We start from the raw sequence: 25,810 nt of genomic DNA, 5'->3' as shown, positions 1-25,810 counted from the left end.
CTACTGTGTCATTCTGCATCTGTGTTCAGGCTGAAAAGCGAGAATTCCTGCCCATTTCCCGTCTGACTGGAGCACGATGAGAGTGTGTTTGTGTTAATGCCATTGCTGTAGACTGTTCATTTCCAACTTTAACCATTCACACACTCCCTTTCCCATTCAAATCTCCAGCCACTCAGGGATTCCAATAGCAGGGGTCAAGGTTTCTCTGGGGCACTGAAATGTCTCAGGGCGCTGGTGCGTGAACTCAGCCTTGCGTTCCAGCCTTATTGTTTCACGGACTAACAGCAGCAGCAGGAAGAAAGAGCCGAGCATTCCTGCTCCATACAGAGGAGTTTGATTTTGCTGCTTTCAATCCTTGGGCTCCACTGGGAGAAGGAACAATTCAGGTGTCATTGAACTGAAGGTGGGAGATGATTTCCTGACAGGGACAGCTGTCTCCTATTAAAGGTGTTTATCTGGTACCATGTAGCAGGCAGGCCTTGTTCCCAGGTCTCTCTGAGGAAATAAAGTTTCTGTGCAAAATACCACAACTTGTAACAGAGAGGAGGGAAAGGCGATGGGACCAGGACATAAGGGATGAAACATAACATGGTTCTTTCATGTGCATTAACTCTGAAAAGGGATTGATCTCCACTCCATTGTATTTGAAGGGATGTTTAGTTTTACCCTGGGTAAAATACAAGGCTGAAGCCATTTTATGGGGGGTGACAGTGGGATTCAAGGGCTAGTTAGTGTGATAAAAATGGTTTTAAAAAAGTCAGTTTAAACGTGAGCTGGCTGTTATTAAAGGCGTTTTCCCCAGGTCAGCTCCAAAAGTTCTTCTAGAGACACCCTGGGTTCCCTCATGCCTCGCTGGGAACTAAAGGGAACCCGCCCCCCCCCCCCCGCCCCCCCGACTGCCACCAGTGCTGCCCTTAGCTCGGATGATTTTTCTGGGGAGGGGACGTGGAATTGACTTGTTTGCTGCTGAGAAGTGAGTCAGGCCAGTTCTCCGGGCACCAGAACTTCCAGCATCTGCCCAGTCCAACCCAGGCTGCTGCCCTGCCCCAGCCTCTGCCCCACTGGGGCCCTGCATTTTGAATCTAGAGCAGCATACCTCAAATTCGGGGATTTTTCTACAGCCAGGACAGCCTCCTGGGCAGAGATGCAGGTGGGGGGAAAGCAGCAGCCTCTCCCTGCAGCGTCCAGCTGTTGCTCCTGGATGCACGGCCTTGGTGTTTGCTGGCGCTACCAGCAGGGGATAGGCGTCATGTACCTCCCAGCCCCCTGGGGCTCCAGGCAGCGCATCTGCAGACATGTGGGGCTGGGGGTGTTCTTGACGGGGTAGGAAACTTCAACTCCGCAGTCAGCTGGTGAGTTCCCAACTCACCTACCAGGGGGCTGAGAGGTTCTGGGGGAAGACTTTGGGCTCCAGCTTGCCAGGGCTCCAGGAGTGGGCTTGGGCTGTTTATAACAGGCAGCTCAAGAATGGCATCAGATGAGCAGACTATTGCTTTAACTACTAGGCCACCTTGCCCAATGAACGGCCTCTTATTTCCTTGTTTCTTAGGTCTCTGCTTCCTGCAACCTTTTCCCCAAGTTCATTGGCTGGCTGGGCAAAGGGAGGGTCTGTACTATTGAAAAAGACCAAGTGCTAGGGACAAAACGCTCCAATCCCGCCTGGTGCAGGGAGCTGGGTTTGCTCTTCAAATTCTGCCGTTCGTAAAAGTCCAGGTCTGGGAATGTCCCACAGAAGAATTTCTAATGGACAGCTGGCTGCAGAACAGTGAAACTGCACAGAGCTCCTGTGGAGGACAGATGGGAATTAGAAACAATTTGAGGATCGTTTGGGAAATTAGCCTTTGCTGACAAGGTTTGTCTCTGTTCCTGTTTCACCTTCCGGTGTTATGCAGAGGGATCTTTGGCTTATTTTTGCGAGCTTAATAACTATCTCCAAAACTTTATTTACTCAAACTGACACTGGTGGGATAAGGAACAATTCAGGCTGTCACCGAACTGAAGGCTGGAGATCATTTTTTGACCGGGAGAGGGACACCTCCTCTTAAAGGTGTTTGTCTGGCTGGCAGCCCTGGTTCTCCAGGTCTCTCCTGAGGGAAGAAAGTTTCTATGAAAAATCCCAAAACTTTTAAGGGAGAGGAGGGAAAGGTGATGGCCGCACAATGGGGCCAGCATGAACCACAACGTGGTGCTTTCACGTGGGACGACTCTGAACATTGACTGATCTCCACTCCCTTGGATTTGAAGAGATGTTTACTTTTGGACTTGGGAAACTACAAGGCCAAAGCAATTATATCCGGGGTCTCAAACTCCCAGCCTCTGGGCCATTTGCAGCTCGCGAGCCTCCCAATGTGGCCCGCAGGGCTCCAGCAGTTATGGGGCTGGTTCTCTCCCTTGGCCCCACCTGCTGCCCCCAGACACTCCCATCCCCGACTCCAAGGGCCCTGGCAGCACAGCGGAGCTGAGTGGCATCTTTCTGCTCACTCCAGAGGCTGCTGGCCCCTCCCTGTGGCACTGGGGTGGGGGGGTTATGCCTCCATGTGCTGTCCCTCCCCGAGTGTGCCCATGGCCAATGGTACGCTGTGTTGGTCCCTCCCCCACCTTGGAGCCCCAGGTAAGCACCACACCTCTGACCCCCTCCCAGAGCCTGCATCCCCATCCCATATACCCCCCTCCTGCCCCAACTCTCTCCCAGGGCCTACACCCCCTTCCTCCACACACCCCCAAGCCTCCAAACTCCCTGCCAGAGCCTGCACCCTCTCCCCATTCCCACGCACCCCCCTGACCCCAAACTCCCTCCCAGAGCCTGCACCCCCACTCCCTCCTTCTGAACCCCCACGCTCTGCCCCAGTCCAGAGCCTGCACCCAGGACCCAAACTCCATCCCAGAGCCTTCACCCCAGACCCCCTCCCCCACCCAAACTCCCTCCCAGAGCCCAAACTCTCACCCCTTCTACACCCAAACTCCCTTCCAGAGCCTGCACCCCAATCCCCTTCCCCAGACCTGTGCTCCCACCAAAACTCTATACCAGAGCCTTAGGCAGCTAGGGGGCAGATTTTTTGGGGGGGTGGGGTTTTGGGGATGGGGTTTTTGGTTTGTAGCGGATGCCGTCTTCCCCAGGAGCTGTGTTTTTTGTTTTTGAGAGTCTGGCCATCACTTCCTTGGGCGTAAAGTCAGTTTCCAGGACACCTGCTTCATCGACACGGGGCAGGGGGTGGAGGCACTCTGGGCGCTGAGCGTCATTCTGGGCTGTGCAGTCGAATACGTCCTTGAAGTAGCTGTAGAGATGTTCAGATGGGATCGTGCAGTAGGGCGAGGGCCCATCGAGGATCTCCCTCACGGCTTTGGAGCGGTTTGCCCGGTACAGCTTTTGGATCCTTGAAGCCACTGCTGGATCGTAGCGGCGGCTGGCGTCTCTACTTCTGGCTCCCCTGGTGGTGGTGTTCTGGTTTGGAGCAGGCGTTCTGCGGGCAGGCGGGGCATTCTCCTGGTTGGACCTTCTCCTGGGAGTGGTTTCCGCAGACAGTTCTTGGGTGAGCCTGTCTACGAGGAGGTCGAAGTCGTCAAAAGAAGCTGTGGCTTGTAGCTCCTCGGTCCATGGCAGCCCTCACCATCGGCTGCTGGCCCTCATGTTCGTCGACCACGTCTGGTGCAGGCTGAAAGCCTGCATGGTCGGCCTGCCGTCTATCTCATGAGTCAGGATTCCCTTCGGTTGGGTCCTGGGGCAGGACCTCTGATGGGATGCTGGCGTTGCTCGTGGTCAGAGAGATGCGGTCCAGCTCGGGGGTTGCTGGGACACCGCTGGTCCTTCTAGGAGTGGCTGCTGTCTGGGCGGTTGCTCCTGGAGTGTGAGATCTGCCGTAGGCAGCGTCCCTCAGAATGGACTCGGGGGCCGTGCTGGACCGTCTGGTGATGAGGGCCCGGTGCTTTCCTGTGGCTGCGGGGCTGGTTCCTCCAGTAACTTCTAGAGCTTGCAGGGCGGTCTGAGGCTAGGCAATTGCTCCTCCGGCGGTTGGAGTTTGCAGGGCGGTCTGAGGGGTGGCTCTGGCTCCTCTGGCAGTTGGAGTTCGCGGGGCAGTCTGAGGAGCAGCGCTGGCTCTTCTGGCGATAGGATCTCGAGCAGCACCCCCATCCCCTTCTCCTGTACCCCCTCCCCCTGCCCCAGTCCAGAGCCTCCACCCAAGACCCAAACTCCATCCCAGAGCCTGCACCACAGACCCCCTCCCCCTCCCAAACTCCCTCCCAGAGCCTGCACCACAGACCCCCTCCCCCTCCCAAACTCCCTTCCAGAGCCTGCACCCCAATCCCCTTCCCCAGACCTGTGCTCCCACCAAAACTCTATACCAGAGCCTTAGGCAGCTAGGGGGCAGATTTTTTGGGGGGGTGGGGTTTTGGGGAGTGGGTTCTGGGCGGCACGAGTGACATTATTGGCCAACTGGGAGACTTTGATGATTGACACTGGCCCTAAGGTACATTGAGTTTGAGACCCTGCTTTAAGGGATTGGAGAAATGCTGGGGAGATGGAAGGGCACAGAGCTGGGGAGCAGTGTGTGCTCCAAGGAAAGTTGTTGTTGTGCTCTGGTGACACGGGGCTGGTGTGGGGATTTTGTAAGCCGTGGTGTTTGTACACAGATAAAGTTTACTAACCCCCGGGCTCAATACTGTTCCTGCTCTGGGCTATACAGGGCAGTCTTTGCTGAGAGTGTAGCTCACTGGTTGAATAGTTGCCTGCAGGGCAATGGGTTCCTAGTTCAAATCCAAGTGCTACCCTTCAAAAACATTTTCGAATGAAAATTGATTTCCAGACCCATCTCCAGTGTTTTCAGGAGTCCGCTGAATGGGGATGCTTGAAATGAATGTAAACATTCAGCATTTGCCTGGCGAATGTAGAAAACCCAGCAGAGCTATCCAGCAGCTGAAATCTGCTCCAGTCCTCGCGTCTCCAAGAGGGACACTCTGTATTTGGGGCATGTGCGACGCCTCTGGGACAATGACAGGTGAAAAAATGCTGGATTCAATGATAGCTGAGACCACAGGAGGGGAAGGTGAATGGCAGAACCGCACAGGGTCATAACACTCAGACCCGGGGCTTCACTGTCACTACCCCTGTGTTTGTCCTCATTTATATCCTAAGAAACACACCCTTCCCCCTCCCCCACACACTGTTATACCCAACCTTTTCCCCTGGAGCCCACCCCAACCCTGCCCTACCCCTCTCCCACACACATGCCATGGGACACAGCCTCTCCGTGACTCACCCAGGTCAGGACTTACCTTTGCATCCGCCCAACAGGGGAGCAGAGAGCCTGAAGGGCCACAGGAGACAGATAGAGATCGGCCAGAATAGAAAAGCCTTCAATTTGCTTTTTCAGGGTCTCGTTAACCTCACCCAGGAGAAGTTCCAGCATCAGGTGGGCTCAGAGCACCAACCTTCCCCTCAGCAGCAGAAGGTGGGAACCAGCTCGATCAGATAGAAGGAGGCTCCCCACCTATGTTGCTGCCGTCCTGCAGCCTTTCCTATGGATTTGTTTGAGTAATGCAACCCCCGCCAACCCATCCATCCAAGGACTAAAGAGACAAGCCCCTGCATGTGGGCTCCAGTGGTTCAATGGGTTAGTGCACAGGACTTATAAAGCAATGCTGCAGTTGTGAGTTCAAACCCCAGCTGAAGCTCTGGTTTTCTGTAAGCAGATGGCTTCTGCCAATCATTTTCCTTTGCGGAAAATACAATTCCAGCCCTGCAGACACCAAGGTCCTTTCCTTCACCGAGTGCAGGGCAGATTCACACATCTACAAGGCTCCGCTCTCCACCAGCCGCCTGTGTCAGGAGGGGTCAAGCAGAACCCAGAGCGCTGCCCATCCTGTGATTCTTCACCCCCTGACTCCCCTTCGATCTTTGCTCCCCAAATCACTTGTGTGCACACCCTCCTGGCTGTGAGACTCAAACCCTGTCTGACTTCTGTATGTTGGTATGTTTTGTGTCTGTCGTGTTGATGTGCATGTGGGTCCTGGGTGGTTTTTGTGGATGCCTTGCCCAGTTTTGTGAGCGTGTGTGTATGATTTTTGCATGCATATTGGTTTTTGCTTAATATTCTTTTCGTGTGTGGTTTTTGTGTTTTGTTTTTTTTGGTGTGGATTTGTTCTTTGTATGTTTTGAGTGGCTTTCCCTTATGTGTGTATGGCTCTGTGTGTGTGTGTGTGTGTGTGTGGTTTTTGTTTATGTCTGTGTGGGTCTGTGCAGTGTGGGATTTTCTCTTTCTCTCTGTGTGTTTGTCTCTCTGTTTGTATCTTCATGTGTAAATTCACTGTAACTTTTCAAAATATCCACAGCTTTGCCAATTTTCACCAGGAATTTTTCTCCACCAACCAATTCTCACTTGTTCCCTACCACTTGGTGACCATTGCCTCAGGGCACTGTCACTCTCAGGGTCCTGATTTCCCATTGACCCTTCCCCCTTCTATTGGGACTGGGAACTAGCCAACCAAAAAACCCCACAAAGTTTTAGTAAAGGGCCAACAGTCCCCTTACACAAGCCAGCCCTGTGAGGGTCACTGATGGACATAGAAAGCAGCAGAGGCTGGTCCCATGGTGTAATGGTCAGCACTCAGGACTCTGAATCCTGCAATCTGAGTTCAAATCTCAGTGGGACCTTGTGGTAAATCCCTGGAGCTCAAAGTACTCCTGTCTCTGACTGTACAAGAGCAAGTTGTTTACCTTCTACTGGGTGACTCGTGGCCACTGGAGCCAGGTCTTTGGGTGGGATGGCTGCAATTGGTAGGGGCCCTAGAACTGGCTACTGATGCCTGCAGTCCTGTGGTTTGACCTGGTGGTTGGGATTCTCGCTGCTTCACCTGATGCCCACAAATTTGGCCCTTGTGCTTGCTGTCACGCTTTTCAACTTTCCCACATGGCGCTTGAAGAAAGGAGTGCCAGGGCCAGAAAGGAGGGAGTAAGAGTCCCAGGATGGAGCCCAGCACACCTCTCCTCCTCTGGGCATCTAGAGCAGAGGTGCCTGGTGCTGACAGCTCCAAGGGAAGGTTTATAAGCCATAGAGCAACTGAGGGCAGGGCAAGAGGAGGGGAGGACCATTCCTATGCATGGCCAGCAGACGGGCATATGACCGCTGGCCGCCAGCCTGCTCCCTGCTGTGCCAAACACCCACTGAAGGCCACCCAGAGACCAGCATGTGAGGCAGCTGCTGTTGCTCTGTGGCCAGCATCAGAAGATGGTAGGAAAGCAGGGCCAGCCCCGCCAGTGGGGCCTCTGACCGTTCCCACTCCAGGTGCTCACTGTTGCAGTGGGACAGGAGATTTTACCCCAAGAGGCTTTCCTCCGCTGGTGAGAAGCAGAGAAACACCCAGCCCCCTAGGCGCTGTTTAGCCCCCTCAGGCACAGGGACAGCCGCCCATTTGGAGGAGGGAAACTGCTCTACACGCTAGCCCGGGCATCTGCCCGTTTACTTTGGCAAGTCAGGAATGGCAAAGGCTAGACTGGACGCACCTGGGGCTCACGCCCTAGCCTTTGTGACGCCCAAACCCAACTCCTTCCCGGGGGTCTAGCTGAAGCCAGAGCATTGGCCTGAGCAGCCAAGAAGAGGATCCAGACCTGAAGAAAGCAAGACTTTCAGAATTAAGGGAAAACTGCACAAGTCCAACCATGAAGGGACTTAACCCTCAATCACCTCATCTGAAGCCATGTGCCTTATCCATTAGGCCACGTGGTCACAGGAGAGAAGCCTCTCCAAACACTTCTTTGGAAAGGTGGACACTGTGTTTCTCAGGTCAGCTACTGAGAGGGGCAGAGGCTCTCTGGGCACAAGAAGTCAAATTCCCAGCGAGACGTGAGACTTAATTGTATGGAGCCAGGTGCAGGACTTTGGCAGGGAGGCTTAGGCATGGGGGATTGGGGTGCAGCAGGTGGGCCGGCTGTCTAGGTGCAAATTTATTGACCCTGAGGTGCAGGAGGGAGGAAGAGGAGGCGGAATTGGCAGTGGGCGTGGAGAAAAAGAGGTCGGGGAGAGGCTCTCAGGAAGCCTGGCCAGCTCAGTCCATAGAGCATCAGGCTCTTAATGGGAGTTCAAGGCCCTGTCCAGGCACTCAGCTCTTGTGTGCTAGGAGCCAAATCATTCCTGGTGGTGTCCAGAGCCATGTGTGGGAAAGGGAGGCTGAGACTTGTGCACCCTGCTCTGTGGCAGGGATCCTGGTAGCTCAGGCTCCGGGAAGTCTTCTGTACTCAGAGGTGCTGACTTTGAGACTTCCTGGGGCTTGCTTGACCTCTGCCCCAAACCCCCACCCTGTCCTATTTCTTCCTCCTGCACACTGGATCACTGGCAGGTGGGAGGTGCTGAAGAGGAGGAGCTTGTGGGCCAGGCTGCTCACAGGTGGGAGGTGCTGTGGGGGGCTGGCTGCCAGTGGGCGCTGAGCAGCTCTTGTTTTGTTTCCGTTGGTGCTGCAGCCCCATAGCACCCATGGAGTCGGCGCCTCTGGCTGCACTGACGGCTCCCTTCACACTCTAGAGAGAGGAACAGAACCAGGGTTATGGCTGATCTATGGGGCAGGGGGCGTTAGGTGAGTGGCAGAGGCTTCAGGTGCTGAGAGTTTGTCTGACGCCTCAGGGACACAGTGTAAGGTGGTGTCCCAGGGATCTCTATGAAAGGAGCAGAACCGGATTTTCTTGGAGTGGGGACAGAATTGAGAGGGTCTCAGGGGTTGTAGAGAGTATTGCCCGGGTTAGAGACTGGCTAAAAGACAGGCCTCGCTGTGAGCAAGATTCAAACCTGCACAGGGGAACCCTTTTGGATTTTGACTCCAATGCCTTCACCACTCGGCCATCGCAGCTGCGAGCACACTAGTGCTTCAATGCCACAGAAACTGGTAAATAATCACAGTGCCCAGGCTTGAAAAGAAAAGGAGGACTTGTGGCACCTTAGGGACTAACAAATTTATTAGAACATAAGCTTTTGTGAGCTACAGCTCACTTCATCGGATGCATGCAATGGAAACAATAGTAGGGAGATTTATGTACACAGAGAACATGAAACAATGGGTGATACCATACACACTGTAAGGAGAGTGATCAGGAAAGGTGAGCTATTACCAGCAGGAGAGCGGGGGGGGGTACCTTTTGTGGTGATAATCAAGGTGGGCCATTTCCAGCACTTTACAAGAACAGTAGGAGGGGAAATAAACAAGGAGAAATAGTTTTACTTTGTATAATGACACATCCACTCCCAGTCTTTATTCAAGCCTAAGTTAGCTGTATCCAGTTTGCAAATTAATTCCAATTCAGCAGGGTCATAAATATAAAGGGAAGGGTAAACACCTTTAAAATCCCTCCTGGCCAGAGGAAAAACCCTTTCACTTGTAAAGGGTTAAGAAGCTAGGATAACCTCGCTGGCACCTGACCAGAATGACCAATGAGGAGACAAGATACTTTCAAAGCTGGAGGGGCGGGGGAAACAAAGGGTCTGGGTCTGTCTGTGTGATGCTTTTGCCAGGGACAGAACAGGAATGGAGTCTTAGAACTTAGTAAGTAATCTAGCTAGATATGCGTTAGATTCCGATTTCTCTAAATGGCTGAGAAAATAAGTTGTGCTGAATGGAATGGATATTCCTGGTTTTGTGTTTTTTGTAACTTAAGGTTTTGCCAAGAGGGTTTTGAATCTAATTACCCTGTAAGGAATTTACCATCCTGATTTTACAGAGGTGATCCTTTTTTACTTTTTCTTCTATTAAAATTCTTCTTTTAAGAAACTGAATGCTTTTTCATTGTTCTTAAGATTCAAGGGTTTGAGCCTGTGGTCACCTATGCAAATTGGTGAGGATTTTTATCAAACCTTCCCCAGGAAAGGGCAGTTAAGATTTGGGAGGATTTTGGGGAGAAAGACGTTTCCAAACGAACTCTTTCCCAATAACCGGTGTTAGACGTTTGGTGGTGGCAGCGAAAGTCCAAGGGCAAAAGGCAAAATAGTTTATACCTTGGGGAAGTTTTAACCTAAGCTGGTAAAAGTAAGCTTAGGAGGTTTTCATGCAGGTCCCCACATCTGTACCCTAGCATTCAGAGTGGGGAAGGAACCTTGACAAGCGTCAATCTCAATTACAAGCAAGCGAAAGTGTCAACTCAGAGAGAGTATCCAGAGTAGCAGCCGTGTTAGTTTGTATCCGCAAAAAGATCAGGAGGACTTGTGGCACCTTAGAGACTAACCAATTTATTTGAACATAAGCTTTCGTGAGCTACAGCTCACTGAATCGGATGAAGTGAGCTGTAGCTCATGAAAGCTTATGCTCAAATAAATTTGTTAGTCTTTAAGGTGCCACAGGTCCTCCTTTTCTTTTTTCAGAGAGAGTAGTGTCAATTGAGCGGTTTGTGTTGTAAGGTGTCCATGTCAATTACAAAGCATCGCTTAGAGTTAATTAATGGCTTACAAGGTACTTAGAGTCAATTGATGGTTTGCAAGCTTTAACACAGACACTGTCAGCAGCTAAGGAGAGCTGCAAATCAATATTGCAGAATTACAATTATTTCAAATAGGGGAATTACAAATATTATAAACAGAATTACAAATATATAAAATATGCCTACAGCATGGCCCTGGCACTCCTTTCTTCAGGTGCCATGTGGGAAAGAGGAAAAATGTGGCAGCAAGTACAAACTTGCTCTTGTACAGTCAGAGACAGGAGTACTTTGAGCTCCAGGGATTTACCACGAGGTCCCACTGAGATTTGAACTCAGATTGCAGGATTCAGAGTCCTGAGTGCTGACCATTACACCATGGGACCAGTTTCTGTTGCCTTCTCTGGCCATCAGTGACCCTCTCGGGGCTGGCTTGTGTAAGGGGACTGTTGGCCCTTCATTAAAACTTTGTGGGGTTTTTTGGTTGGCTAGTTCCCAGTCCCAATAGAAGGGGGAAGGGTCAATGGGAAATCAGGACCCTGAGAGTGACAGTGCCCTGGGGAAATGGTCACCAAGTGGCAGGGAACAAGTGAGAATTGGTTGATGGAGAAAAATTCCTGGTGAAAATTGGCAAAGCTGTGGATATTTTCATAGAATCATAGAATATCAGGGTTGGAAGGGACCCCAGAAGGTCATCTAGTCCAACCCCCTGCTCGAAGCAGGACCAATTCCCAGTTAAATCATCCCAACCAGGGCTTTGTCAAGCCTGACCTTAAAAACCTCTAAGGAAGGAGATTCTACCACCTCCCTAGGTAACGCATTCCAGCGTTTCACCACCCTCTTAGTGAAAAAGTTTTTCCTAATATCCAATCTAAACCTCCCCCACTGCAACTTGAGACCATTACTCCTCGTTCTGTCATCTGCTACCATTGAGAACAGTCTAGAGCCATCCTCTTTGGAACCCCCTTTCAGGTAGTTGAAAGCAGCTATCAAATCCCCCCTCATTCTTCTCTTCTGCAGGCTAAACAATCCCAGCTCCCTCAGCCTCTCCTCATAAGTCATGTGTTCTAGACCACTATTCGTTTTTGTTGCCCTTCGCTGGACTCTCTCCAATTTATCCACATCCTTCTTGTAGTGTGGGGCCCAAAACTGGACACAGTACTCCAGATGAGGCCTCAGCAATTCCAAATAGAGGGGAACGATCACGTCCCTCGATCTGCTCGCTATGCCTCTACTTATACATCCCAAAATGCCATTGGCCTTCTTGGCAACAAGGGCACACTGCTGACTCATATCCAGCTTCTCGTCCACTGTCACCCCTAGGTCCTTTTCCGCAGAACTGCTGCCTAGCCATTCGGTCCCTAGTCTGTAGCTGTGCATTGGGTTCTTCCGTCCTAAGTGCAGGACCCTGCACTTATCCTTATTGAACCTCATCAGATTTCTTTTGGCCCAATCCTCCAATTTGTCTAGGTCCTTCTGTATCCTATCCCTCCCCTCCAGCGTATCTACCACTCCTCCCAGTTTAGTATCATCCACAAATTTGCTGAGAGTGCAATCCACACCATCCTCCAGATCATTTATGAAGATATTGAACAAAACCGGCCCCAGGACTGACCCTTGGGGCACTCCATTTGATACCGGCTGCCAACTAGACATGGAGCCATTGATCACTACCCGTTGAGCCCGACAATCTAGCCAGCTTTCTACCCACCTTATAGTGCATTCATCCAGCCCATACTTCCTTAACTTGCTGACAAGAATACTGTGGGAGACCGTGTCAAAAGCTTTGCTAAAGTCAAGAAACAATACATCCACTGCTTTCCCTTCATCCACAGAACCAGTAATCTCATCATAGAAGGCGATTAGATTAGTCAGGCATGACCTTCCCTTGGTGAATCCATGCTGGCTGTTCCTGATCACTTTCCTCTCATGCAAGTGCTTCAGGATTGATTCTTTGAGGACCTGCTCCATGATTTTTCCAGGGACTGAGGTGAGGCTGACTGGCCTGTAGTTCCCTGGATCCTCCTTCTTCCCTTTTTTAAAGATTGGCACTACATTAGCCTTTTTCAAGTCATCTGGGACTTCCCCCGTTCGCCACGAGTTTTCAAAGATAATGGCCAATGGCTCTGCAATCACAGCTGCCAATTCCTTCAGCACTCTCGGATGCAACTCGTCCGGCCCCATGGACTTGTGCACGTCCAGCTTTTCTAAATAGTCCCTAACCACCTCTATCTCCACAGAGGGCTGGCCATCTCTTCCCCATTTTGTGATGCCCAGCGCAGCAGTCTGGGAGCTGACCTTGTTAGTGAAAACAGAGGCAAAAAAAGCATTGAGTACATTAGCTTTTTCCACATCCTCTGTCACTAGGTTGCCTCCCTCATTCAGGAAGGGGCCCACACTTTCCTTGGCTTTCTTCTTGTTGCCAACATACCTGAAGAAACCCTTCTTCTTTTGAAAAGTTACAGTGAATTTACACATGAAGATACAAACAGAGAGACAAACACACAGAGAGAAAGAGAAAATCACACACTGCACAGGCCCATACAGGTATAAACAAAAACCACACACACAGGCAGTGTTTGAGTCTCATAGCCAAGAGGGTGTTCCCAAAGGTGGTTTGGGGAGCAAAGATTGAGCAGGAGTCAGGGGGTGAAGAATCACAGGATGGGCAGAGCTCTGGGCTCGGCTTGAACCCTCCCAACACAGGCGGCTGATGAAGAGCAGAGCCTTGTAGATGTGTGAAATCCACCCTGAACTGGGTAAAGGGAGGGACCTCGGTGTCTTCTGAGCTGGGATTGTATTTTCCACAGGGCAAAATGATTGGCAGAAGCCATTTACTTAAAGAAAACCAGCGCTCCAGGTGAGGTTTGAATTCACAACCTCAGCACTATTCCAGACAGGACTGCTCTATAAGTGCTATGTGCTAACCCATTGCACCAGTGGAACCCCTAGTTAGGGGCTTGTCTCCTTGTTCCATGGATGTATGTATGGATGAGGGGGTTGCATTAGCTAAAACAAATCCATATTAAATGCTGCAGGAGGGTAGCAACAGAGGTGGGGAGCCTCCTTCCCATGTGATTGAGCTGTTTCCCCACTTCCGCTGCTGAGGGGAAGGTTGGTGCTTTGAGCCACCCGGTGCTGGAACTTCTCCTGGGTGAGGTTAACGAGACTCTGAAGAAGGGAAGGGAAGTCTTTTGTATCTGTAGTCTCATTGGTCCCCTGTTGGGGCGATGCAGAGGCAAGTCCCGACCTGGGTCAGTCACGGAGAGGCTGTGTCCCATGGCATGTGTGTGGGAGAGGGGTAGGGCAGGGTTGGGGTGGGTTCCAGGGGAAAAGGTGGGTGTGACAGAGTGTGTGGGAGGGGGAAGGGTGTGTTTCTTAGGATATAAATGAGGGCAAACACAGGGGTAGTGACAGTGAAGCCCCAGGTCTGAGTGTTATGACCCTGTGTGGTGCTGCCATTCACCTTCCCCTCCTGTGGTCTCAGCTTTCATTGGAATCCAGCATTTTTCACCTGTCATCATCCCAGAGGTGTCGCACATGCCCCAAATACAGAGTGTCCCTCTTGGAGACGCGAGGACTGGAGCGGATTTCAGCTGCTGGACAGCTCTGCTGGGTTTTCTACATTTGCCAGGCAAATGCTGAGTGTTTACGTTCATTTCAAGCATCCCCATTTAGAAAACTCCTGAACACACTGGAGATGGGTCTGGAAATTGATTTTCATTTGAAAAAGTTTTTAAAGGGAAGCGCTTGGATTTGAACTAGGAACCCATTGCCCTGCTAGCAAATATTCAACCAGTGAGCTACACTCTCAACAAAGGACTCCTTGAGCAAGAACAGTTTTGTAAGTGAATTTTATCTCTACACAAACACCACAGCTAACAAAATCACCACACCCGCTCTGTGTCACCAGAGCACAACAACAACTTTCCTTGGAGCACACACTGCTCCCCAGCTCTGTGCCCTTCCATCTCCCCAGCATTGCTCCAATCCCTTAAAGCAGGGTCTCAAATTCACTTTACCTTAGGGCCAGTGTCAATCCTCAAATTCTCCCAGTGGGCCAATTATGTCACTCATGCCGCCCAGAACCTGCTCCCCAAAACTCCACCCTCCAAGAACTCTGCCCTCCACCTGCCTAAGCTCTGGGAGGGAGTTTGTGTGGGAGAAGAGGTCTGGGGAAGGGGATTGGGGTGCAGGCTCTGGGAGGGAGTTTGGGTGCAGAAGGGGTGAGAGGCTGGGCTCTGGGAGGGAGTTTGGGAGGGGGAGGGGGTCTGTGGTGCAGGCTCTGGGATGGAGTTTGGGTCCTGGGTGGAGGCTCTGGACTGGGGCAGGGGTAGGGGGTGCAGGAGAAGGGGATGGGGGTGCAGGCTCTGGGAGGGAGTTTGGCGGTGGGAGGGGTTTATGTGGGGCGGGGATGCAGGCTCTGGGAGGGGGTCGGAGGTCCAGTGTTTACCTGGGGCTCCAAGGTGGGGGGGACCTCCGCGCCCTGCTGCCCCCAGGCACCACCCCCACAGCGTACCATTGGCCTCATGGGTGTTTGGGGCAGGGGCAGCACACGCAGGGAGGGGCCGGCAGCCACTGGAGCGAGCAGGAAGACACTGCTCAGCTCCGCTGTGCTTTCAGGGCCCCTGAACTGGCAGGGGGGAGCATCTTGGGGCAGCAGGTGGGGACGAGGGAGAGAACTGGCCCCAAAACTGCTGGAGCCCTGCGGCCCACATTGGGAGGCTCGCGAGCCGCAAATGGCCCGGAGGCTGGGAGTTTGAGACCCCGGATATAATTGCTTCGGCCTTGTAGTTCACAACGTCCAAAAGTAAACATCTCTCCAAATCCAAGGGAGTGGAAATCAGTCAATGTCCCACGTGAAAGCACCATGTTGTGGGTTCAAGCTAGCCCCATCGTGTGGCCATCACCTTTCCCTCCTCTCCCTTAAAAGTTTTGGTATTTTGCACAGAAACTTTCTTCCCTCAGGAGAGACCTGGGAATCAGGGCTGCCAGCCAGACAAACACCTTTAAGACGAGGTCCCTCTCCCGGTCAAAAAATGATCTCCCACCTTCAGTTCAGTGACAGCCTGAAGTGTTCCTTATCCCGCCAGAGCTGGCAGTAGGGCCAGATATAAAGAGTGAAACACGACACATCATAGCTATGCCCACAGTGACTGCAAAATCTTTTTATATATTTCTTATTACCTCAGTGTATTGTTTTCTCTGGAGTCTAGACCTTGACTGTCCCTTCTCCAAGAAATTTGGACCTTGATAAAAAGAATCAACTATCCCTAGTTAAGGCCATGGACTTGACACCCATCGGGGTGTCCTACACAGGTACCAGTATTAACAGCAATGGCTCCCTTTTAGCCATAGTTTTTCCTCAGAGTAATAAATTGAAACAAACCCCTGTTAAATAATTTCTCAGCCCGAGCCCTTCACCTACAGTCCGTAGGGCATTGGGCCACCATGTGGATGTTTCATTTCCCACCTCCATTTCACACAGAGACACAATTTCCTTTGCACAGATCCATGAACAGCAAAACCTCCCTGTGTCTCTTGTCTGAGCCAGGGCACTCAATACCAGTGAACCCTTCTCTCCTGCAATGGCAATGGTCAGAGAGAGGGACGTGGTCACCTGCGTCCCTGTCGGGGAGACATTGGCTCGGCTCTTTCTTTATGCTGCTCTTGTTAGTCCATGAAACATCAAGGATGGAATGCAAGGCTGAGTTCACGCACCAACCCCCTGAAAAGTTTCCATGCCCCAGAGAAAACCCGACCCCTGCTATTGGAATGATGTGCTGGAGATTTGAATAGGAAAGGGACTGTCTGCTTGTCAACGTGGGGAATGAACAATGATCTACAGCAATGTCGTTAACACAAACACACTCTCATCGAGCTCCAGCCGGAAGGGGAATGGGCAGGAATTCTTGCTGTTCAGCCATGGACACACTTACACTAATGCACAGCCTTGAGTGTGCTGGGGAAGCTGGTCTGAGCAAACAATTTGAAGTGACAATTCTGGGAGAACTGAATCATAGTGCAGTGGAGCAACTGTACATCCAGTAGTTGTGGCCGAGTGGTTAAGGCGATGGACTAGAAATCCATTGGGGTCGCCCCGCGCAGGTTCAAATCCTGCCAACTACGGAAGCACTGGGCTGTTATTATTACTGTAGTCTTAGTGTCTGAGCATCCACAGTGTGAACTGGAGCCAGATCTGGTCTCTTTGGCTGTCTACACTTAAAATGTTGCTGTGACACTTCTCTAGCACCTTGGGTAGACAGTCACTACACCGACTGGAGGGGTTTTCCCATCCCTGTAATAGTTACATTGACGGAACAATTTTTCCTTCTATTTAGCTCTATCTAACCAGGGCTCAGGTCAGCTTAACTCTATTGGTTTGGGGGTGTGGATTTTTCACACCCTGAGACACGTAGCTCTGCCAGTTAAGTGACCAGCGTACACCAGCCCTTAGATCCCTCTGAGTATTGCAGTGCATTCACTGAACTGTGAGAGGAAAACATCAGCTCACAAACACGGAGACTGAATTCCCCACAGTTAATCTCTCTGCACTTTTGAGAAAGTCACAGAATTGAATTCATTCCTGCTAGGACAGAGAAAAAATAAGTGACACTAAATTTTTGGCTTGATTAAATAAAGTTAATGGTTTAATTACTACAGTAAAAATAGGTACTGATTCCTCCAAATAACACCATTACTTGAAATAGAAACAGAGAGAAAATTTGTCAGTGATGACTAATTTAACAAATGATCTTCCCATTATTAATTTATACTGTGCCCCCACTGCAGGTCTGTGCCCCTCCAGTGTAACTGCTCTGCATCTGCCTTCCAAAGAACTGGCCTGACTCACTTCTCAGCAGCAAACGAGTCAATTCCACGTCCCCTCCCCAGAAAAATCAGCCTGGAGCTAATGGCAGCACTGGTGGGGGAGGTGAGGTTCCCTTTAGTTCCCAGCGAGGCATGAGGGAACCGAGCGCGTCTCTAGAAGAACTTTTGGAGCTGACCTGGGGAAAGCGCCAGGCTGCGGCCGGGACTCAGGCTGGGGCAGCATGGCCGCGCTTCCCTGGTGAGCCATGAGACACGCCAAGGGCTGTGTGCAGCCAACCGGGAAGTGCGAGGGAGGCGTCTTCGAGCTGGCGCGTCTCGTCCGTTTCTCCCTTGCTGCTTGGCAGAAGCGGGAAGGGAGCGAAACGTGCCCGGCTGAAGGTTTTGCTCTTGGCCTTGAGGATTAAGCCCGAGCCCCCGGCATGGCTGCTGGGAGATGGGTTTCTGACTCGCACCCAGCGCACTCTGCGGGCCACCAGCTGAACCCCCTGAGGCCAAGAGAGTCGGGTTTGAGGTGGCAAAAAGGGGCCTTTGAGGCTCCCAGCACATCTTGAGGAGCAAGGAAATAGCAGGAGGTTACCAGCGTCCCTGGGTGGGCTCGAACCACCATCCTCTCGGTTAACAGCCGAACGCGCTGACCCATTGCGCCACAGAGACACCTAGAGACCTGGCTGCTGTTACCAAGGCTGTGCAGCCTGCAGATCTCCTGCCCACGCTAGAGCTTGCAAGGCGCTAGTCCGGACAGGACCGGATTCACCGTGGCACCAATGGCTCCACCGTGCCAGGCCCAAGCTCAGACGGGCCCATAACACTCGCTTCCTCCCCTCTCGCAGCGCTGCCGAAGTGGAGCCTCGGAGCAGCAGGGATCCAGCCTGGGAGCCGAGAGCCCACGGGGCCCTGGGAGCTGTAGTTCCTTGGCCAGCTCCCTGCCGAGAGAGCCAGCCCTGGAGCAGGGAAGGAACTACATTTCCCAGCATTCCCTTGGCCACTATCCACAGGAAAGGGAGTGGGGGGAGTGGGGAAGCTGAGACCCCATGCGCTGCAGCTTGCTGTGAATGGGGAGCTGGCTGCTCGAAGGGGGTGGCGCTGTGAATGGGGAACAAGTCCTCCTGCTAGCGAGGACCTGGGTGGTGTTCCCCGCGGCAGCAGGTACCTTCTCGATCACAGCACCCCATTGCACTGGTCTGGCGACGGGGGCAGGCTTCCTGGTGGCAGCCTGCACAATCGCTGTTCTTTGTTGAGGCTCAGGAGCGGTGGGCCGGCAAGCAGCAGGAGGGCTGGGAGCCGGGGCAGGAGACTGTGTTGTTCCCTTGAGGCGTTTCCTGCAGGCGACTTGGTGCATCTTGCATTGCTTCTGCATCTCGAAGGGCAGGCTGCAGAGGGCACAGCTGAAGGTGACCAGCTTGCTGTGGCATCTCTTCAGGTGCCTGGTGACGCCACCGAGGAGGTGGAAGCTTCGGGGAGGAGAGCAGATGGGGCAGATGAGCACGTCCGCAGCGAGGGGGTACTGCAGGTAGATGGTGTCCTCATTACCTTGCAGCAGGGGGGTTCCAGCAGCATCAGCGGCATCGCTGGCTCGTTCATCCTGATGTGGGCGGGTGGGGTCGAGAGGTCCGGCTGGGCGGGCATCCGGCAGGGACCTGGGGTCTCTCTGGGTGGTTTCAGAGGCTGGGCAGGCATCTGGCGAGGCGCTGGTGACCCTCTGGGTGGTCTCTGGAGAGATGCTGGTCCCGTCTATGGAGATTCCTCTCTGACGGTGTGCAGAGCAGAGAAAGCACCACCAGTGTCAGGGACCTGGGCATCTGCGGGGGTGGGAGATGGTGGCCTGAGAGCCTCTTGCAGTGGCAGAGTGGGGTGGGCTCTCCATTGGTGGCTGGTGTTGCTGGAGAGCGGGAGGGCTCTCGGTCGGCAGCTGCTGTAAGGCGGGGGGACTTACCCTCGGCGGCTAGTGCTGCTGGGGAGCAGGGGGGATGTTCCTTCTGGTTGTGATGTCCTGACAGGCCGGCCTCAGGATGCAGGATCTTTCTGGAACAGCATGTCGGAGGGGGTCCTTCGAGCAGCCACCGATCTTCCCCTTCGTGCTGCTGGTCTGTAATGTCCTGGAGGCACCGAGGACCTTCTTTGTAGTCATTGTCCGAGAAGCCTTCTGTGGAGCAGCAGCACCAGCGGTGGGGTTGGTACACGGTGCAGCTGGGGATGTCTCAGGAGCAGAGAAAGGATTTCCTGCCAAGGTAGCCGCGGCAGAATACACCTTCAAAGCAGGATCGATTTTTTCAAAAATAGCAGCTGGAGAATCCATCTTCAGTGCAGGTGTTGCAAGTGTTCATAAAAATTGATTAAACTGATAAAAACAGATACTCCACTTGATCTGAGCTCCAAGGAGCCGAGAAGCAAAGCCGACACTCTGTGACGCACGCACACCCCTGCCCCACCGCTTTCTACCTCACCGTGACCAACTCCCAGACACGCAGGAAACACCATAAGTAGGTAACTCTACGTGAGGATCACTTCCCCGAAATGACGCCAGTGGAAGAATTCAAAGCAAGAACCCTAAATGCACCATTCTGTTCAAAGACAGTTCCCTGTACACTCCTAATTTGCACAAACCCACCCACTGACCTGTTACTAGCCATCTTTCCCTGTTAACTCTTACAGCAAAACAGGGCAAAGAAAGCCTATGCAAGTGCTATACTGCAGCCCCAATGCTCTTTTCTGCTCCTTCCCACAGAACTCTCTCAAACATGCAGTCAGTAAAATCAAATCAGTTCCTTGCCATTGGAGGGCCTCAGGCATGGGTGCACCTCAGTTCCTCTGAGGTGATCAGCTGGTTCCTTCTGGCCTTAAACGCTAGGAATCGGACTCAAAGGGCCACAACCTTCCTCCTCTTCTGCTCCTAGGAACTATCCCTCATCTGGGCGAAAGATTTACCGAAACTGTTTCTTAAGTTAAAACTGTGTCGTTTTCCCAACGGGAAAGGGATGGGAAATTTCTCTTCTGTGGGGAGACGAGGGAAAGAAGAGAAACCATACAATCAGTTCTGGAACGTGTACTAAGGAGAGCGGTTGAAGAACCTCCTCAGAATAGACTTAGAAATCCGCTGTTGAACTGAACTACAAACAATGACAAAGGAAAATCTGCAAGAGCAGCCTTTCAACGGAGAGGCCTAATAATAAGATGTTACTAATAACTAACCAAAGGGTTAGAAATAACTCAAACCATACTCTTCGTACAAACCAAATGTTGATATGGACAACACTACATTTCTTTGCTGCTCTTCAACCATGATATTCTCCCCATACAGAGGTCCACTGTTCCTGGAGGTTCAGTATTGCAAGAACAGGGTGATGTGTGCAGTGGATGGAGCCAGTTGCTATTCCATCTCCCGGTTCCAAAAATCAGTTGAACAGATAGACCTCAGATAGAGGAAGTCTCAGTTATTAAAGTGATAGGAACAGATTTAACATTTGTATTCAAGCTAGTCCTCTGCATATAATGCTTAAATTATCCAAAAATAGCACATTTGGTTTAAAAAGTCATAAAAGGCACATCACCCATGATCTGATACTTGGTGAAATCTAAGTATAGAACACCCAAGCAATTTGGGGATTGTGACCTGCTCCTTCACAGTCTGCCCTGAGGTTGGCACTCACAGTTACGAGCTGCTCCAGATGGCTCCAGCCCTCTCATGGATCAGTAACTGGTTAGCAGATAGGAAACAAAGGGTAGGAAGAAATAGTCAGTTTTTACAATGGAAAAGGGTAAATAGCAGCTCTAGGCAGCACTTTATACCACCTGGCAGATACCCTGCAATTACCCAGCACTGCCATCCCCAAACCCTCGCCCTCTCCCCCACGGTTTGACAGTAGATTGGATTTCTTTTGCACTGCCCCCAAGTGGCCCGGAACTGGGTGAGGCGGGTATCCTTCTTATGGGGATTGCAGTAGCACAACCGGGTCCCACACAGGGATCAGGGCCCTGTTCTGCGAGTGCTGGATGCACGACACAACTGAGGGGCAGCTGCCTTGTAGGAGCTACTGGGGGAAGATGGGAGCTGGGCACTGGGGGAGGTGCAGCTGGGGCTTGCACCACCAGGGAAGGCTGTTCCAGCAGCCAGAGGCAGTGGAGGTTGTGGGGAGGAGATTCTCCTGCCCTTCAGCCCCTCCTGGGGTGAAGAGCAGAGCCCGACCCTTTGGTATTTGCCCTAATTAGCCCCGTACCAAAGGGGCACCACAGATCCCTGGATTATCCAGATCTATCAAACCTAAACCAATCGTGCAGGATCAACGGGGAAATAGCACTGGATGGGTTACCTAGGAAGGTGGTGGAATCACCTTCATTAGAGGATTTTAAGGTCAGGTTTGACAAAGCCCTGGCTGGGATGAATTAGTTGGGGATTGGTCCTGCTTTGAGCAGGGGGTTGGTCTACATGACTTCCTGAGATCCCTTCCAGCCCTAATATTCTATGATTTTATGTTAGTTTGAATGTTCCCAGGCAAGCTCAGATGTGGATTGGCATCTCCCAAAGTCCATTGTCTGTTAAGTCTTTCTTGACTGGGCACTTACTGAGAATAGTCCTTTCTCAAGAAGCTGACCAGATGCATCAATGAGGCAACTTGGAATCAAATGCATTTGAGATACAAGTACATACCCATATTCATAACTTCAAATACAAAAATGGTACACACTTACAGCTAGCATAATTATAACCAGCAAATCATAACCTTGTCATGGACACCTCACATGCCAACCTTTGTACAATATTTACTGCAAATATATAACGGTGGTGGCAACAATGATCTATTTGGTCTCAGTTCATATTAATAACGTCACAGCAGCCTACAGGGAAGTGGGAGGGAGGCGTCTTCGAGCTGGCGCGTCTCGTCCGTTTCTCCCTTGCTGCTTGGCAGAAGCGGGAAGGGAGCGAAACGTGCCCGGCTGAAGGTTTTGCACTTGGCCTTGAGGATTAAGCCCGAGCCCCCGGCATGGCTGCTGGGAGATGGGTTTCTGACTCGCACCCAGCGCACTCTGCGGGCCACCAGCTGAACCCCCTGAGGCCAAGAGAGTCGGGTTTGAGGTGGCAAAAAGGGGCCTTTGAGGCTCCCAGCACATCTTGAGGAGCAAGGAAATAGCAGGAGGTTACCAGCGTCCCTGGGTGGGCTCGAACCACCATCCTCTCGGTTAACAGCCGAACGCGCTGACCCATTGCGCCACAGAGACACCTAGAGACCTGGCTGCTGTTACCAAGGCTGTGCAGCCTGCAGATCTCCTGCCCACGCTAGAGCTTGCAAGGCGCTAGTCCGGACAGGACCGGATTCACCGTGGCACCAATGGCTCCACCGTGCCAGGCCCAAGCTCAGACGGGCCCATAACACTCGCTTCCTCCCCTCTCGCAGCGCTGCCGAAGTGGAGCCTCGGAGCAGCAGGGATCCAGCCTGGGAGCCGAGAGCCCACGGGGCCCTGGGAGCTGTAGTTCCTTGGCCAGCTCCCTGCCGAGAGAGCCAGCCCTGGAGCAGGGAAGGAACTACACTTCCCAGCATTCCCTTGGCCACTATCCACAGGAAAGGGAGTGGGGGGAGTGGGGAAGCTGAGACCCCATGCGCTGCAGCTTGCTGTGAATGGGGAGCTGGCTGCTCGAAGGGGGTGGTGCTGTGAATGGGGAACAAGTGTGCCCAAGGAGTAGAAGGCTTTGGTCCGGATGTCACCCTCAAAGACTTCCCCAGGCTGGACGAGGGATGCTGGTGTGACCTCGCCTGGCAGCCCCCAAAGGAGGAACTGGGTGGACTGAATGGACAGTGCCCCTCTCTGTCTGAAGCCTAGCAAGGGAGGTCTGTGGATCCCACAAGAAGTTAAAATGAAAAGTAGGGGAGGGGAGGCTCTACTCGAGGACCTGGGCAGCTGTAGATACAGTACCAGGCCCGTAGGAGGATTTCCATTCTGAGCCAGGGAAGCAGAAATTGGCTTTTCCTTTCTTGATTTATCCAATATTCAGAAAGGGAATCGAGCACCTGCCTTCCACATTTGAACACTCTCAAAACTCAGGAGTGCTCAAGCTCAATTTGGGCTGCTTGTTACTTCATTTCTCCCCAATCAAATATGCTGATCCACTGAAACGTGCTGTGGAAAAAGTAGGATAAAATTGAGCAACAAATGCTGGCATCTCCTCCGTGCTAACTCGGACTGGAATTGCTATTTTCAACAGCCATTGTCATTTCTTTTAGTGTTGATTGTTGAAAGGGAAGACAGTAATACTGCCCTGGCAAATTCCCCACAGAAACAAAGAGTGGAACAAAAGACTAACAAAAGCACCTCACCTTTTCCTCATTTATGTAGGACAGTCTTACGATATGGATCCAGATATCCTCCAATCACACAAGCTGAAAATTGTTCCACTTTACCGCAGTTCTGTAACCGTGCAGGGACCAGTCCCGTCTGTGTTCTGTGCACATCCAAAATTCCTCCTGAATTCAGAAGGGCCTTGCTTTTGTGACCATACTACCTGATATTTTCAGCCCTTGTAAGGTTCTTAAAAGAAGAATTTTAATGAAAGAAAAGGTAAAAGAATCACCTCTGTAAAATCAGGATGGTAAATGCCTTACAGGGTAATCAGATTCAAAACATAGGGAATCCCTCTAGGCAAAACCTTAAGTTACAAAAAGACACAAAAACAGGAATATACATTCCATTCAGCACATCTTATTTCACCAGCCATTAAACAAAAGGAAATCTAACGCAGTTCTAGCTCGATTACTTAGTAACTAACGGTTGTAAGGCTGCATTCCTGATCTGTTCCCGGCAAAAGCATCACAGACACAGACAGACCCTTTGTTCCCCCCTCCAGCTTTGAAAGTATCTTGTCTCCTCCTTGGTCATTTTGGTTCAGGTGCCAGCGAGGTTATCTTAGCTTCTTAACCCTTTACAGGTAAAAGGACTTTGCCTCTGGTCAGGAGGGATTTTTATAGCACTGTATGCAGAAAGGTGGTTACCCTTCCCTTTATTTTTATCACAGCCCACTTGGAGACATCTTCCCCCAAAATATCACCCAAAGCCCTACACACCCCCTTTCCTGGGGAGGCTTGAGAATAATATCCTCACCAATTGGTTACAAAATCATCAAAGACCCAAACCCCTGGATCTTGGAACAATGGAAAAATCACTCAGGTTCTTAAAAGAAGGATTTTTTTAAGAAAAAGAAAGGTAAAAATCATCTCTGTAAAATCAGGATGGAAAATACTTTACAGGGTATTCAGATTCAAAACACAGAGGATCCCCCTCTGGGCAAAACCTTAAAGTTACAGAAAACAGGAATAAACCTCCCGCTTAAAATAGGGAAGAGTCACATAAAACAAAAGATAAAGCAATCCGCCTTGCCTGGCTTACCTATACTGGTTGCAATATTGGAGACTTGGATTAGGATGGGTTGGAGAAGGTGGATTTCTGTCTGGCCTCTCTCAGTCCCAAGAGAGAACAACACCTAAACAAAGAGCACAAAACAAAAGTCTTCCCCCGGCCCCAGGATTTGAAAGTATCTTGTTCCCTTATTGGTCTTTTGAGTCAGGTGCCAGCCAGGTTAACTGAGCTTCTTATCCCTTGACAGGTAACAGGATGTTGCCTCTGGCCAGAGGGATTTTCTAGCACTGTATACAGACAGGTGGTTACCCTTCCCTGTATATCTATGACAGTGACCGTACAACCTGATATTTTCAGCCCTTGTAAGCGAAGCAGATTTACATTCAGTAACTGGGCAGAAAGGAAGCCGGTACTGAATGCTCCACTTCCTTGCCGGTATGCTGCTGCACCTTTTCTTACTGGTACGCCGTCCCGGCCCCTACCGGCTTCCTTTCCAGGGGTAGGTAACACTGCAAAGGAGGAAAACCTGAGACGCAGAGAGCAGCAGGGAGTTGTCTGAGGTCACACAGTGAATAGCACACAGGGCTCCTGGCTCCCTGGCCTCTGTTCTGGCCACTAGACAACACTACCTGTGCTCAGCTGCCTAGGGGTTCGGTGTGGGGATACAGCTTTAAAGGGTCTGGGCCATATCCTCAGCTGGTGTAAATTGGTGTATCTCCACTGACTTCACTGACACAAGTTTAGAGCAGCCGAGGATCTGACCCAATATGCAGAGTTTGATTGAAAACTGGGAGAAGGAGTTAAGACACTTGCTCATACAAGCACCCTCATTCCCTTCTCACGGGAGGATGAAACAGCCCTGTGGCAAGGGGATGGAATTAGCCCCAAGAGGGGAATCCTTTTGGTCCTCTCCTGGCTGGAAGGGTCATGGAGGGACAGGACTGAGGTGCTTTGGCAGAGCTGTGAGAATAAGTGTTGGCTCAGTAAGCAGTGAGTGTGAACATGGCTGACGGTCCTGGGAGGGAGGGGAATCCAGCCAGAAGAAGGGAGAAATTCAGCCACCGTCCCAGGCTCAAACCACCATCCTTTGCATTAACAGCAGAACACACTGATGCAGTGCACCACAGAGATACAAGGCTGCTGCACATCTGCCTGCCAGTGGTAGAGCTCGCAAGGCGCTAGGCTGGAGGCTGGGGGCTGTGGGTGCAGACCCAGCAGAGTGGTGTAGTGGCAGCATGCTGGGCC

At 51.6% G+C, this 25,810-nt stretch overlaps 7 non-coding genes and 1 pseudogene across 7 annotated transcripts; 2 read left to right on the top strand and 6 right to left on the bottom strand.

Annotated features, from left to right (window-relative positions):
- The first annotated feature begins 6,577 nt into the window (after positions 1–6,577).
- On the top strand, positions 6,578–6,649 carry TRNAQ-CUG (transfer RNA glutamine (anticodon CUG)). Its single transcript has one exon. It is a non-coding gene; the product is annotated as a tRNA-Gln (tRNA).
- Positions 6,650–8,753: 2,104 nt separating this feature from the next.
- Positions 8,754–8,835, bottom strand: TRNAL-CAA (transfer RNA leucine (anticodon CAA)). Its single transcript has one exon. It is a non-coding gene; the product is annotated as a tRNA-Leu (tRNA).
- Positions 8,836–10,704: 1,869 nt separating this feature from the next.
- On the bottom strand, positions 10,705–10,776 carry TRNAQ-CUG (transfer RNA glutamine (anticodon CUG)). Its single transcript has one exon. It is a non-coding gene; the product is annotated as a tRNA-Gln (tRNA).
- A 5,661-nt stretch (positions 10,777–16,437) lies between these two features.
- TRNAS-AGA (transfer RNA serine (anticodon AGA)) lies at positions 16,438–16,519 on the top strand. The gene has a single exon. It is a non-coding gene; the product is annotated as a tRNA-Ser (tRNA).
- Positions 16,520–17,801: 1,282 nt separating this feature from the next.
- TRNAN-GUU (transfer RNA asparagine (anticodon GUU)) lies at positions 17,802–17,875 on the bottom strand. Its single transcript has one exon. It is a non-coding gene; the product is annotated as a tRNA-Asn (tRNA).
- A 1,556-nt stretch (positions 17,876–19,431) lies between these two features.
- LOC140901780 (U2 spliceosomal RNA) lies at positions 19,432–19,613 on the bottom strand. Its single transcript, XR_012155971.1, has one exon. It is a non-coding gene; the product is annotated as a U2 spliceosomal RNA (small nuclear RNA).
- A 903-nt stretch (positions 19,614–20,516) lies between these two features.
- Positions 20,517–20,723, bottom strand: LOC140901778 (U2 spliceosomal RNA; annotated as a pseudogene).
- Positions 20,724–22,361: 1,638 nt separating this feature from the next.
- Positions 22,362–22,435, bottom strand: TRNAN-GUU (transfer RNA asparagine (anticodon GUU)). The gene has a single exon. It is a non-coding gene; the product is annotated as a tRNA-Asn (tRNA).
- Positions 22,436–25,810: the final 3,375 nt, after the last annotated feature.

This window comes from Lepidochelys kempii, chromosome 22 (assembly GCF_965140285.1).
Source record: "Lepidochelys kempii isolate rLepKem1 chromosome 22, rLepKem1.hap1, whole genome shotgun sequence".
Taxonomy (NCBI): domain Eukaryota; kingdom Metazoa; phylum Chordata; order Testudines; family Cheloniidae; genus Lepidochelys; species Lepidochelys kempii.
Note: the sequence above shows the minus strand (reverse complement) of the source record. Positions and strands in the feature narration are given on the sequence as shown.